Source organism: Pongo abelii, chromosome 12, assembly GCF_028885655.2.
Source record: "Pongo abelii isolate AG06213 chromosome 12, NHGRI_mPonAbe1-v2.0_pri, whole genome shotgun sequence".
In the NCBI taxonomy this organism is placed as follows: Eukaryota; Metazoa; Chordata; class Mammalia; order Primates; family Hominidae; genus Pongo; species Pongo abelii.
Genome location: NC_071997.2, coordinates 102,337,839 through 102,352,289, shown reverse-complemented (window position 1 = coordinate 102,352,289; position 14,451 = coordinate 102,337,839). Strand labels below are relative to the sequence as shown.

The following is a 14,451-nucleotide window of genomic DNA, read 5'->3' as shown; positions in this document are numbered from 1 at the left end:
GCAAGAAGGATTACTTCAGTCCAGGAGTTCGAGACAAGGCTGGGCAACATAGCGAGGTCTCATATCTAAAAATAAAAATTAAAAAAAAAACCTAAAAATACACACAAAGCAGGAGGAAATCATGGGAAAGGTCTTTATTATGGTTTCTATGGGAAGGAATGGGCAAGGCAGGGTACGCAGTCTTAGGATAGGCTAGTTTGATTTCAGCAGGCTCTGAGGTGTAGAAGCTATGCCAAGTTGTCTGGTGCATGGACAGAGGAATATTGGCCTGGAGTGTAAGAACCAGTTAGAGAAGGTGGGGGTTTGTGTGTCTGGATTAGTTGGTTTGCCTATGAAAGGCACACTCCTGGGAGAGTTATTTGCGATCTCAAGAACTTAGCTAACCCTGGTATAGGTAGTTCTTCAAGGAGGCCTCAGATGAGAAAGCATTAAGAACACAGAAAATAAAAAAATACAGCCGGGCGCGGTGGCTCACGCCTATAATTCCAGCACTTTGAGAGGCCAAGGTGGGCGGATCACCTGAGGTTGAGAATTCAAGACCAGCCTGACCAACATGGAGAAATCCTGTCTCTATTAAAAATACAAAATTAGCGGGGGTGGTGGCACATGCCTGAAATCCCAGCTACTTGGGAGGCTGAGGCAGAAGAATTGCTTGAACCTGGGAGGTGGGGGTTGTGGTGAGCCGAGATCGTGCACTGTAGCCTCGGCAACAAGAGCAAAACTCCATCTAAAAAAAAAAAAAGAAAATACGGTCAATATAGGTTTCTGGATGGCCATCTCACAGTGATTATGTGGTCATCAGAGATAATTCAGTGGGGGTCGAAAATAGATGTTGAAGAGATTGGAATTGGGCCTTAAAGGTCGTTACTATTTAGAGAAACAACAGAGAAAAGGTAACGAACATTTCTTTTTTATTTTATTTTATTTTTTTGAGAGGGAGTCTTGCTCTGTTGCCTAGGCTGCAGTGCAGTGGCACGATCTCAGATCACTGCAACTTCCGCCTCCCAGATTCAAGCAAGTCTCCTGCCTCAGCCTTCTGAGTAGCTGGGATTCCAGGCATGCACCATTACAACCAGTTAAGTTTGGTATTTTTAGTAGAGACAGGGTTTCACCATGTTGGCCAGACTGGTCTCGAACTCCTGGCCTCAGGGGATATGCCCGTCTCAGCCTCTTAAAGTGTTGGGATTATAGGTGTGAGCCACTGCGCCTGACCCATTGTTTCTTGCCTTTGGATATGACTGTGTTGTCTGGAGTTGTTGACAACCATCTTGCAGCCATGAGGCAATAAACATAAAAATGTAAGGCCAATATGCTAAGGAAGGCAGGGCAGAAGGAGAGAAAGAACCTGAGTTGGCTGGGTGCTGTGGTTCACGCCTGTAATCCCAAATACTCAAGAAGCGAGAGGATTGCTTGGGGCTGGGAGTTCAAGACCAGTCTGGGCAGCATAGCAATACCCTGTCTCTAAGAAATTAAAAAAGCTTAGCCAGGAGGATCCCTGGGGCCCAGGCTGCAGTGAGCTATCATGAAATCATGCCACTGTACTCTAGCCTGGTCTCAAAAACAAACAAACAACAACAACAAAAAACAAAAAGGAAAAAAAAAGAAATGAAAGAACCTGAGTCCTGGATGTCATCTTTAAGTTAGAGTTAATTCTGAGACTACCTATCTCTACACTTTGAGTTAAGTAACAGTAAATGTTCTTGTGGTTTAAGCCACTGTTAGTTGCACTGTTAGTTGAGTTTGTGATAACTTACAGAGGAAGGTGTTCCTTACTGATACAGAGGGTTTGTATTGAGTAGTAGCAATAGGATAAAATTGTTTTTTTCTGTGTTGGATGAGTGACTCATCACTAGGGTTCTAAACATACTTTCTGGTAGGTGTATCTTTTTAGCCTAAGTGAAATTTTGGTCCATCAATGTTATCAGTTAGGTTTTCACAAGAAACAAGTGACACCCTTGGCACAGAAGGGATGATTAAAGAGAGTTGAAGGCTGACTACAAAAGTACAATCAGGTTTAAGGGAAATTAACAGAGGGCAATGAAGCACCCTGAGGCTAGATACAATAACTTAGGCCATCACACACACTGTGGGCCCTGCCTGAAGGGACAAGGTGGGGAGTGGGTCCCAGAACCCAGTGAGAGCTGGGCTCTAGACAAGGAGCTGTGGCCTTAGGCGAAGTGTTGAAGCCACTGCCACCCTGCAGCCCCACAGGGAGGGAGCCAGGGGAATGCAGCCTTGAGCTGTTTCTCAGCCCACCCTGCAGAGTCCAGCCAGGGCCTCCCATTGGCTAAACCCTGCCAGAGGCAAAAGACCAGGAGTCAGGAGAGGAAAGCAGGACAAGTCAGCATAAAGATGGGGGTGGGGCCGGGCGAGGTGGCTCACGCCTGTAATTCCACCAGTTTGGGAAGCTGAGGAGGGTGGATCACCAGAGGTCAGAAGTTCGAGACCAGCCTGACCAACATGGAGATACTCCGTCTCTACTAAAAATACAAAATTAGCCAGGTGTGGTTAGCACATGCCTGTAATCCCAGTTGCTCGGGAGGATGAGGCGGGAGAATTGCTTGAACCCGGGAGGCGGAGGTTGTGGTGAGCCAGGATGGTGCCATTGCACTCCAGCCTGGGCAACAACAGCGAAACTCTGTCTCAACAACAACAACAAAAAAGATGGGGGTGGGGAACGGGGAAAGGGAGAGATGGAGCAAAAAGAGAATAATCAGAACTATTAATAATTAGACTCCACAGCTGTTTTGTGCTAATGTAAATTTGTCACTACTTCCAAGCTGTACATTCTAGCACTAAAACTCCTCAGCTACCAAAGACATGGCTTACTCCATGTCTCAAGAAATTAAAACATTTAATTTCAAATGCCTTTTGAATTTCAGAATCTCATTGGATGACTGATGATATTAGGTAATGCTAAGTCTCATTCATAGAAATTTTTGCAAAGAGGGAATTGCAAAAGAAATTTTGCAATTCTTGCTTGCAAGCAATAAACTGTAGGCTATAATAAATGGGCCACTCTGGGCCTCCCGTGAAGTATCTGTGGCCTCTGCTGGCACTGGGTTGCATGTTCCTTGTATTCATTACCTTGGGAGAGACTTGCTTCGATTTTATTAGCGGCAATGTACTTGGCTCTTTTCTGAGGTCTGTTATTGAGCACAGATTTTCCCTTATTACTCTCACATTTTGAAGAGGAGGGAGCAATTACATGGGCATAGAGAGTACCCCAATAATGACAAAAGTACAATAAGAACTAGGACTTGAGATTTCCTGTATGTCGTAGTGTGTCCCTGAGCATTACAGAGTGCCCTATTAAATGTGACTATTAAGTCAATGGCTCATGAGGTTCAGCAATTCAGCAGCTGTGATGCTCTGTTATTGGAGTCAGGAAAGATTCAGAAACTTGTCCCTTCGGGACAGTAGAGCACAGATTAACACCACTTTTTAAGTGTTATATACTACAATGTAATAATAATAGAAATAAAGTGCACAATAAATGTAATGTGATTGAATCATCCCGAAATCACCCCCTTCACCCTTCACCCTGTTCATGGAAAAACTGTCTTCCATGAAAGCAGTCCCTGGTGCCAAAAAGGTCGGGGACTACTTCTCTGGATGTCTTGATGAAATACATACATTTCAGACATGGATAAACCCCACAAAAATTCAGGAGCTTGCTACATTGGTGATATTTTAAAATAATTATTTAAAAAACTGGGGGGATAGTTTTAGACTTAGGAGAGATGTAAAGAGAGTACGGAGATTTTTCCATATATTCTTTATCTAGCTTCCCCTTATGTCAACATCTTGTGTAAGCACAGAACATGTATCAAAACAAAGAATGATCCTGGTATAATAGCATTATGTAAACTACACATCATTTTGGATGCTGAAGTGGTCCAATGATCTTGCGCATGTCAAGACATTTTCCCCAGAATGAAAAACATGTTACTACACCTTGCACCTCTGCCAAAAAGAAAGAAGCATGACACTTAGCAGATCTCTCAGAGTTTAGAAATCAGCATATTTTGCCCTTGGGAATTCTGTTCCTATCCCTTTAGCAATTGATGTGGAAGGTGGCTACTGATGAGTAGCTCAGATCAAGAAAGGGCTCAGGGCCGGGCGCGGTGGCTCAAGCCTCTAATCCCAGAGAGGCCGAGGTGGGTGGATAGCTTGAGCTCAGGAGTTCGAGACCAGCCTGGCAACATGGTGAAATCCTGTCTCTACAAAAAACACAAAAATTAGCTGGGCATGGTGGCAGGTGCCTGTAGTTCCAGCTAGTCTGGAGGCTGAGGTGGGAGGATTGCTTGAACCCAGGAGGCAAGGGTTGCAGTGGGCCACAATCATGCATGCCACTGCACTCCAGCCTAGGTGACAGAGCGAGACCCTGTCTCAAAAAAAAAAAAAAAAAAAAAAAGAAAAGAAAAAAGAAAGGGCCCAGCACTGTCCTCTGTGGTTAGGGCGGTTAGGGCAACCTTGCCTCTTGGGCTGTATCACCGGACACACCTCACAACGCTAGAGCTCTCTGCAATGGAGCTGCAGGAGGAACCTCTGGCAAGCCCCCAAAGAACCACAGTAGAGCCCTTGAAGGTTCTGGAGCATAGCCAGGCCAACTCTTAACAACAACAAAAAAGAATTGGGGGATCTTTTATTCCAGTAATCTTATTTTAAAGGTAAAAAGGAGGCCTAAAGTCATAGGCATAATTGGCAGAATTGACTTTTGTTCTGGTGTTTCTCTCTGTAGTCATTCTTCACTTTCTGATGCAATTTTAGCACATCTTAAATACTAAAATGTTTTGGAACAAACTTAGAGAAATTATGAAGCTAATTTAGGAAAAGAGCACAAGAATCTTTGATTTACAGGCAATTTGGGGATATAATTTAGCTATATTGAAGCCATGCAGCCAACATGTAGATGGTCATTATTATTACACCATAAATTTTGTGAGGTCAAGAACCTTGTAATTTTAAAAATATTCACTCCTCTGTGCTTTGTTGAATAAACGGATAAAACGTATAGACATACATGAACTACTGATGAGTGGCTGTGTGTGATGTGTAGCTATGTTTATTATTTTTAAGATTCTTATTGTATTTGTTGAAGGCCAAGTTGAGGAGGGCACTGCTTAAGGGAAATGAAAAGGGGTTTAACCACAGTCCCCACCATTCAGGGGCATGCAATCTAGTAGGTTAGGGGACAGACACACCATGGTAGGTGATCGAGACCTTTTAAGAGCAGTGTGATGAAATTGCTATGGGAACTGGGAGGAAACATTTTCTAGGACTGGGGAAACACTGAGTGTGCTAGAAAAACTCTGTGCTCCTGATCAGGGAACCTGGGTTCTATAACTGCTTTTACTACTGATTTGTCCTGTGACTCGCGCACAAAATTTAGGCTTGTAAATTAAACTCCCAGATTTCTGTTTTCCATTTTGCAGCTCCAGGGGTTGAATGAACCATTAGGTTCCCTCGGACAAACGACCTCCGCTAATTTCCTATTTCGTTGTTTTCTTACCCCTACACCCCACCGTTCCGTGGGTCCCTCCTCTCCAGGAGGCCAGACGAGGAAATAAGCGCGGCCTCTTTAAAGGAGCTCTCAAAGAAAGGTACCCGGGGTATCCCGGGCTGTGGAGCAAGCGCTGGGCGCCGGGGACCCGGGCTTCCCACGCAGCCGGGAACGCCGTTGCGTCACGGCGCCTGCAACCAATCAGGACGTAGCCTTCCGGGACGCATTACTAGGGCGACGGCCGGACGCCTCCGCGTTACGGGATGAATTAACGGCGGGTTTCGCACGGAGGTTGTGACCCCTAGGGAGTCTCAGCTTGCCCACGCACCCCACTCGGCGCCGCGCGGCGTGCCCTGCTTGTCACAGGTGGGAAGCTGGAACTGTCAGGTGGGATTACGGCGCGAGGAAAATGGCGGCGGCCGGGGGCTCTCAGAGGTGCAGGAAGGGGAGCTGCAGCCCAGGCTTTTCCTCCTGAGCCGTGGACCTTCCCCGGGCCGCGACCTCGGGTAACGACCACCGGCCTGGCAGTTGGGGTCCCGGTGCAGGTGGCGGTAGCGTAGCTGGCTCAGGTGGAAGGAGGCACGGGGAGGCGACTCCTGGAGGCTGGCTGAGGCGTCGGGTGCTGACGGGCCGCGCGAGCGGCGAGGGCGAGGTAGCCGCGGGGCGAAGAGTGTCCCGACGGTGTTTACGCTAGGAGCGTCAAAACCTTCCTCCTGCGACCTCAGCGGGTCTGGGAGCTGCACCGTCCCGGAACGCAACCTGAGGTCTGACCCTATCGAATCCCATGCACTAAAACGTCTCAAGTGGTCACCACGTGCAGGGCTTCGACGAGAGCTGTGGAGAGCAGGGGCTGGGGCTGTCTTCCCTGCGAGTCCTGCAGGCGCCGAAGGCCTACCTGTAGGTGCCAGAGTGGCAGTGCCGCGAAAAGAAAGGTAGGCCCTAGCCAGGGCGGATGCCAAACCTGATCTTTAAGGTGTATCTTAGCTTCTAATTGCCCATTTGAAGAAAAGAAGTTGAAAGATAAGGCACTTAGATGTGGTTGTGGAGATGTTTTGCTTTCTTGTACTTCCCTGGTTCAGGTGGCTTCCCTGGAAATATTGCATCTGCCTTTAAAGTTCATTAACTGTGTTTCTTGTGTACATGGCAGTAGATGAGATTAGGGATTGAGAGTCACTTTAAGTCCAAGAAAAGTATTGAAGATATGTGTTGAAGGCATTACCAAGGTGAAATATTCATATCATTAACTTATTTGTTCAAAGAAACGTCATGTCATGAAATATAACTACTTGGGTTAGTTTTCAAAAAACTGACTTGATGAAAGCCCTTTTTGTAAAACATATTTTTTGAGAGTAAGTAAAAATACATCTTATCACCTTTTCGTTTAGGTTTCTGTTGCACATTGTACTTTGATATGCTTGATATGACAGATAAGCATAATCTTAAGTGACTTTTGTTTTTGGTAGTAGGCTTGATTTTATGGAGTAGTGGCTCGTTCTGTAACTGAGAAAAACTTAATAGCGCTTGTGTTTCAGTCATCAATAGCTGCCATCTCTGGAGTGCCAACTATGTGTCAGTTTCTGTGAAAGCTAGGCTTCTTCTACTTTTTAATTTGAACACATGGTCGTCTGCATCTGCCCCCACCAGGTCTTTAGGCTAACTGTTGCTGACAACCAGGAGGAAGCAATGGGGAAAACCCAAAAGATTCTTCCAAACTGGATCCGTGGAGATTTGGTCAGTTTGGCCTGGGGTTGAGGTTATGTGTGGATTCTAGTCCAAACTCTGCCACTTAAAAATATCTTAGGGTAATCATGCAACTTCACTATTGGTGTCTTATCTCTAAAGTGAGTATTTCGTATTCACACAATCTCATTGCACTGTTGGGAGGAAAAAGAAAAGACAGTATGTGTAAAAAGGCTTTAAAAAGTTAAAAAAACAGTGAAAATATTTGAAATTTATTCCTCTTCATTCATGTGCTCTGCCAGGCACTGAATCAGGGGACTTATATGTGCCAACTCAGTCATCTAGCATCACTGTGAGGTGGATACATTTATTATCTTTATTTTGCAGGTGAGGAAACTGAAGCACATTGAAGTTTAAGTAATTTGTCCATATCACACAATTAGCATTGTGTTTCCAGCCTGTGTTCTTACGTCTTACTACCACCATGCATACTATCTTCCTATGACGTACAAATGTGTTATGTATTAAGGGGAAACATTAATTCATGTACAAATTTTTCATTTTTAATATATATATTTTTCTTTTTCAAAGGCTCCAACAATGTCCTAGAATGAACACATATTTCAAGCCAGTAGTTTTGTTTGTGATCTTGTGTATAGATAATAATCATGATTTATTCCATTGGCGTCCAGTAGTGATTTGTGTGGTAACAATTACATTTACCTTGGTTAAGTGGTATATTCTTCTTACTTTTGTTGTCCATTAGTTAAAAAGTTATTTTGAAACAGAGTTATGACTAATTTCTTTTTTTTTTTTTTGAGAGGGAGTTTCGCTCTTGTTGCCAGGGCTGGAGTGCAATGGCACGATCTCGACTCACCACAGCCTCTGCCTCCCGGGTTCAAGTGATTTCTCCTGCCTCAGTCTCCTGAGTAGCTAGGATTACAGACATGTGCCACTACGCCTGGCTAATTTTGTATTGTTAGTAGAGACAGGGTTTCTCCGTGTTGGTCAGGCTGGTCTTGAGCTCCCGACCTCAGGTGATCTGCCTGCCTCAGCCTCCCAAAGTGTTGGGATTACAGGTGTGAGCCACCACGCCTGGCTAGTTATGACTAATTTCTATCAGGAAGCACAAATCAATAATTGGGATTTTTGTTTTTATTACATTTTTTAAAAGAATAATGTGCTGGGGGACTTTTAAAAGAAAACTGATTTTAGTTAAGCTTGTTGTTTTGATATACTTGTGCTAATTTTTCCAGTCTTTATTTATTAAAAAAAATAGGATGAGTAAAAGTGGCTAGGACATTTATTCTTTCATTGAACCTTTATGGAATAGCCCTGCCAAGTCTTTAGGATGTAAATATTAACTCCTGACTCTACCCTTGAGGAGTTCAGGGAGAAGTCCCAGGTCCAGAAGTTTGTAGACAGTTGAGACAAATAAATAAATGATTAACTAATAAAGTGTGATAAGGACTCAAATATAATTGCGGGTACAGAGAGCTGTGAGAGCACATAAAAGGGAACAGTTACTTCTTCTGGGATGGGCCTGGCCAGAAGAGGAAGGGAGCTAACTGGAGGGTAAAGGCATAGGGAGAAACAGAGCAAAGCCAGGACAAGTGAGAGCTCATGGTGTCCAGGGGTCAGACCAGAGTATTGTAGGTGTTGCTGGGAGAGAAGCCAGGAAAGGTTAGAGCCAGGTTGTGAACTCTTAGCTAAGAGAGTGACTTTATCCTGCGAGCAGTGGGAATTGTAGAAGGATTTCAATTAGATGCATAGCCTCAACTTTATGCTACAAAAATGCTAGGATAATGGGTATTAGAATTTTTTTCTTTTTACATTAGGTTTTGAATATATTTGTACAGAAATCATTGTAATATGGAAGTAATCACTGATGATTTCTCTAGTTTTAAAGCTGATCTCCACTTAAACGTGTGTAACACTAAAGTTGTCCAGCACCTCACAACATAACATGAATGCAGTGCAAATAGACTACAAGGTGGGGGGTGCAAATCTTGCAAAAGATGCAGAATTTCATGAAGTCAAAGCAAGGGAGAGAACTGCTGAAACCATAAGCGCAAATAAAGAACTAGTGCCTGGAATAAACAGAGATTCTTAAAAAGGACTCAGAAAGCAATGATCATGAAAATGATTGATAAATTTCTCTTCAGACATCATTAAAATTGGAAACTTCTCTTCATCTGAAGACACCACTAAGAAAATGAAGAGCAAAATATGGACTGGAAGAAGAAATTTGCAATTTATATATCTGACCAGGGACTTATACTGTGTGTGTGTGTGTGTGTGTGTGTGTGTGTGTGTATTTGTGTGTGTGTGTAGCATAAAAAAAATTAATGAGAAAAATCATTTTAAAAATGCTTAGACGTCTTGAACAGGCACTATCTATTAGAGGGTCTCAGAATAGCCAGTATGCACATAAAAAGGTACTTAACATTATTTGTCAGTGGGAAATATAAATTAAAACAATAATGAGATACTGCTATACACCTTCCAGAATAACTAAAATTAAAAAGATGGACAGTGCCAGTGTTGGCAAGGGTGTAGACCAACTAGATCTCTTACATATTGTTGGTGGGGGCCAGTGTTGGCAAGGGTGTAGACCAACTGGATCTCTTACATATTGTTGGTGGGGATGTCAAATGGTACAGTCACTTTGGAAGACTGTGGCTTTGTCTACTCCTACTCATGATCAAATGCTTGCATTCCTAGGTATACTCAAGAGAAACTAATGCATATTAAACTAAAAAACATGTTAACGAATGTTTATAGTGCCTTTATTCATAATCAAAAATTGGATATAACTCAATTGTACATCAGCAGTAGAATGGATGAGTAAATTGTGATATATTTATAAGATGAAACACTGCAGAACCAATTGTACATCAGCAGTAGAATGGATGAGTAAATTGTGATATATTTATAAGATGAAACACTGCAGAACCAGTTGTACATCAGCAGTAGAATGGATGAATAAATTGTGATATATTTATAAGATGAAACACTGCAAAACCAGTAAAAGACAATGAATTATGGATATATATCCATCCATTGTACACTGCATGATTCCATTTAAATGAAGTTCACAAAGAAGTACAATACTTCCCTGGTGACAGAAGTCAGAATAGTGATTACTCTGGGTTGGTGGTGGTGGTGGTAGTGACTGGGAAAGGGCATGAGGGAACCTTCTGGCAACATTTTATATGTTGAGATGTGTGGTGGTTACATGGGTGTATGTATATGTAAAAACTCAGAATATGTAAAAATATGAAGACTTGTGCACTTTATTGTGTATATATACTTTAATAATAAAGAGGCTCTAGTGAGAATATGGCAATGCAAGATCGCTTAACTTTAAATGAGAAAAAACAGCAGGGATAATTATGAAAGAGGTACTTTAAAAGAATTTAAAAGGAGTGTGAGAGGCTCCAGGAGACAAATGATGAAAAGTATAATTTTTTTTTATTTTGCTAAAATGACTTTTATATAATTGTTTTGCAAAAGGCAAATGTGAAATTAAGGCTGTCATATCATGCTGTTTTACAATTTGATCACAAAATTATGCCCCAAGCACTCCACCTATTCATTAGTTTTTGTCCTAAGAATTAATGCACAGTTGCAAAGTGTAATCTAAGTTTTGATCAATACAATACATGATATTTTATGAACATAATAGTTTTTTTGTTTTATTTTTTGGGAAAATTCTAAGCAGGTCTCTTTTTCATCATTATGAAATATGGTCTTTGTTAAAGAGAAATAGCTGTGTGGTCTTCTGCCCGTGAGGCACTAATTGCTATTGGCTAATGAGGACTGCTGTAATTCCTTTGGCTGCAAGATTTTTAATGCAACGAGCTAAGAAAAGCCTTCAATGTGTTCCCTGTGGCTGTGAGGTAATGCCCCAAAAAAGTCTTATAAGTTTTATTCACACCTTTACCTTGTCCTCTCCTTGTGGCAGTAGGGCCATAGGGATCCTACTGTAAAAACTCGGGAGGCAAATGGAAGAGACATATGAGGGGTTGCCATCAGTGAAAGCTGACAACAGAGGATTAGCTGCCTTGTCTGCCGCCTTTCACAGTTGAGTTCTGAAGACTTCAGTTGTTCACTTCCTCAGAGAAAATGGATTACCGTTCTAGGGACAAAGATAAAGGGAAGAGTTATGGTACCCTTAGTTTTTCATCTCAAATAAGAGATCACATCTATTTTATGTAAGTGTATATAGTTAATTCCCTTGGGAGAACTCATGGAGCAGGGGGATAGCATGTTGGTGAGCTGGTGTCTACTGGTGGTGTCATAAAGAGAGGAAATTCTGGATGAAGATAAAAGTAAATGATGAAGAAAGAGGAATGAGTGGTGGCGGCGGTTCTTCCAGCTCTTCCAGCTCCATGTGACTGGGAGCGTGGACTGAGGGGATTGTTTTTAACTCTTGACAGGGACTCTTCCCCCACTGGAATGTTTAGGTATCTTGGGAAAGGCAGCCTTGGCTGTGGCTTTTACCATTTCTGCTTTCATAATGTAAATACTGTCTTAGAATTATTTTTTTCTGTTTGTGTAGCCTTTAAATAAAAATTTACCTGTGTAGAGTTAGGGAGGAAACTGATTGAAAGTTGGGGTGGCTTGAACACCAAAATGTTTCTTGACTAAACTCCATCATTTTTGGACGCACACTGTGAACTTGGTGATGGGGACAGAGTTAAATAAGACACGGTTTCTGTCTTTGAGCTTACTGTGTAGAGGGGGAGATAAACACAAATCAACGCCTTCAGTACAGAGGTCATTGAGATTTCATCATCTGTAGGTTTTCTTTGATTAAAAGTAAACATGACAGCTATGAAACTATTATGAAGATCGTAGGTAGTAATGGTGACCCTCTCTTTTAATAACGTGTGAGTGCCAGGTGTATACTGAGTTCTGTTCTAAGTGCTTTAAGTTTTTAACTCCTTTAACCCTCCCAGCTTCCACTGTGAAGTAAATACAAATACTGTTATTATCCTCATTTTACTTATGAGGAAACAGAAGCCCAAAGAAAGTACGGGGCATGGGTTTGAACCTACGCAGTCTAGTTTCAGAGTCTGTGCTCTTAATTGCTATGCTATAATGCCTGTTTTAATGTACTGTAAATTTAAAATATACTGTACTTGTGTGGCGTTAAGTGTAAGGGATTATTTCAATGAGTATGCCTTGTATTACAAGTTATGTCCAAAGTTTCTGAATATCCATGCTGAATGTAACTTACTGTAGCTACCTAGGGTGAGTCTGTCTATAATGTGGGAGATTTAAATGAGTCATCCTTTTTGCCTTTTCCCCTTTCATGTGTTATAATGATTGTTTTGATAGTCTTGCCTGTTCCATTATATCATTTCGAAATTCAGTAAAATATATTACCAGGTTTATTGTTTGTGTTATAATCATACACATAACGAAATTCTATAATGTAGTGCTCAACCTGGAGAGTTGTGAATTACTGGGTTAACATACTTCTTAATGAGAGTAACTGCAGATTTAAACTTAGGTTTTTTTTATTTTTTATTTTTTATTTTTATTTTTTAATAGAGACAGGGTCTCACTCTGTTGCCCAGGCTGGATTGCAGTAGTCTGATCACAGCTCACTGTAACCTTGAATGTATAGACTCAAGTGATCCTCCCATCTCAAGCTTCCCAGAGTAGCTGGTACTATAGGCATGTGCCACCGCATCTGGCCAATTTTTCTGTTTTTTTTTTTTTTTTTTTGTAGAGATGTTGTTGTGTTGCCTGGGTTGGTCCCGAACTCCTGAGCTCAAGTGATTCTCCCTCTTCGGCCTCCCAAAGTGCTGTGATTACAGGCATGAGCCACTGCACCTGGCCCTGGGTTGTTTACATTTTTAACATGGTGATTCATTAAGACCAGTTGATTAAATTAAACGAAGAATTATGTTTGCTTTGTTCACTAAGAATGGGAAGGCAGTGGAGAAGCAGGATGGAAATAATCTAGAGGACTCCAAGGAGTGCCAGAGTGACCTTATTTTGTTGAATTTATTTATGGTAGTAATGAAACCTATATAATTTAGCTTGTCTTTCCTTCAGAGAATATACTAGAATCAGAGTTAATCAAGATTGAGTCTTCTTTTGCTAGACTACTTGGTAAACAGTTCTTGTCTATTGAGTAGGCTAATCTTCAGGGAACTGAGTATACAGTGGATATAATTGGATCCAGTGGATATAATTGGATATAATTTCTAAAGCTGTATTTATTTCTCTTTTTGTCTATACTTTCTTTAACGGAAAAAAAAATTAGGAGTCTTATATTCTCATTTTGAGTGAGGAACTCTGAAATTGTATCTGATTTTCTCTTTTGCATTTGTACTTCAGACTAGTCAAATATGTATGCCTTTTGCATACATATTTACTTGGAGATGGGGAGATATTTATACTGGTTTCCTGTGGCTGCCATAACAAATTACTGCAGACATGGTGGCTTAAAACGACAGGCATTTATTTCTCAGTGTTCTGGAGGCCAGAATTCTGAAATCAGTATCAGTCAGCCAAGATCACAATGTCAGAGGGCCACGCCACCTCTGGAAGATCTAGGGGAGAATCTGCTCCTTGCCTCTTCTAGCTTCTGGTGGCTGATGGCATTCCTTGGTTTATGGCTACATCATTAATCTCTCCCTCTGTGGTCACATTATGGCCTTCTCCACTTCTGTCTGCAGTTAGATCTCTGTCTTAGGCTGGGTGTGGTGGCCCACGTCTGTAATCCCAGGACTCTGGGAGCCTGAAACCATCCTCTGGGAGGATTGCTTCAGCCCAGAAGTTGAAGACCAGCCTGGGCAACATAGGGAGGCCCTGACTCTATAAAAAAAAATTAAAAAGTTAGCCAGATGTGGTGGCATGCGCCTATAGTCCTAGCTACTTGGGAGGCTGCGGCAGGAGGATCACTTGAGCCTGGGAGGTTGAGGCTGCAGTGAGCTGTGATCATGCCACTGAACTCCAGCCTGGGTGACAGAGTGAGACCCTGTATCAAAAAAAAAAAAAAAAAAAAAAAAAATTGGAAGTGCTCCCTACGCTTCTGTTTTCTGGAAGAGATTGTGTAGAATTGATCTTAGTTCTTCAAACATTGGTAGAATTCTTTAACGAAATGTTCTGGGCCAGATTTCTTTTTTGAAGGCTTTATTCAATTTCTTTAACAGTTATTAGGGCTATTCACATAATCCATTTAATCTTGGCTGAGTTGTGGTAGTTTGTGCTTTTGAGGAACTGATCCATTGACACACAAAGTG

At 42.0% G+C, this 14,451-nt stretch overlaps 1 protein-coding gene across 7 annotated transcripts in view; it reads left to right on the top strand.

The window, feature by feature from the left end:
- Positions 1 to 5,656: 5,656 nt before the first annotated feature.
- Positions 5,657 to 14,451, top strand: part of LCLAT1 (lysocardiolipin acyltransferase 1) — a 196,509-nt gene continuing 187,714 nt past the window's right edge. For 3 of the 7 annotated variants that reach the window (XM_054548255.2, XM_063713741.1, XM_054548254.2), the window contains exon 1: positions 5,725 to 5,872. The gene's annotated coding sequence lies outside the window, so the exon portion shown is untranslated. Of the gene's footprint in view, positions 6,439 to 14,451 lie in introns of all 7 variants that reach the window. The other 4 variants (XM_024242756.3, XM_054548253.2, XM_024242757.3 and 1 more) reach the window with 4 other exon arrangements.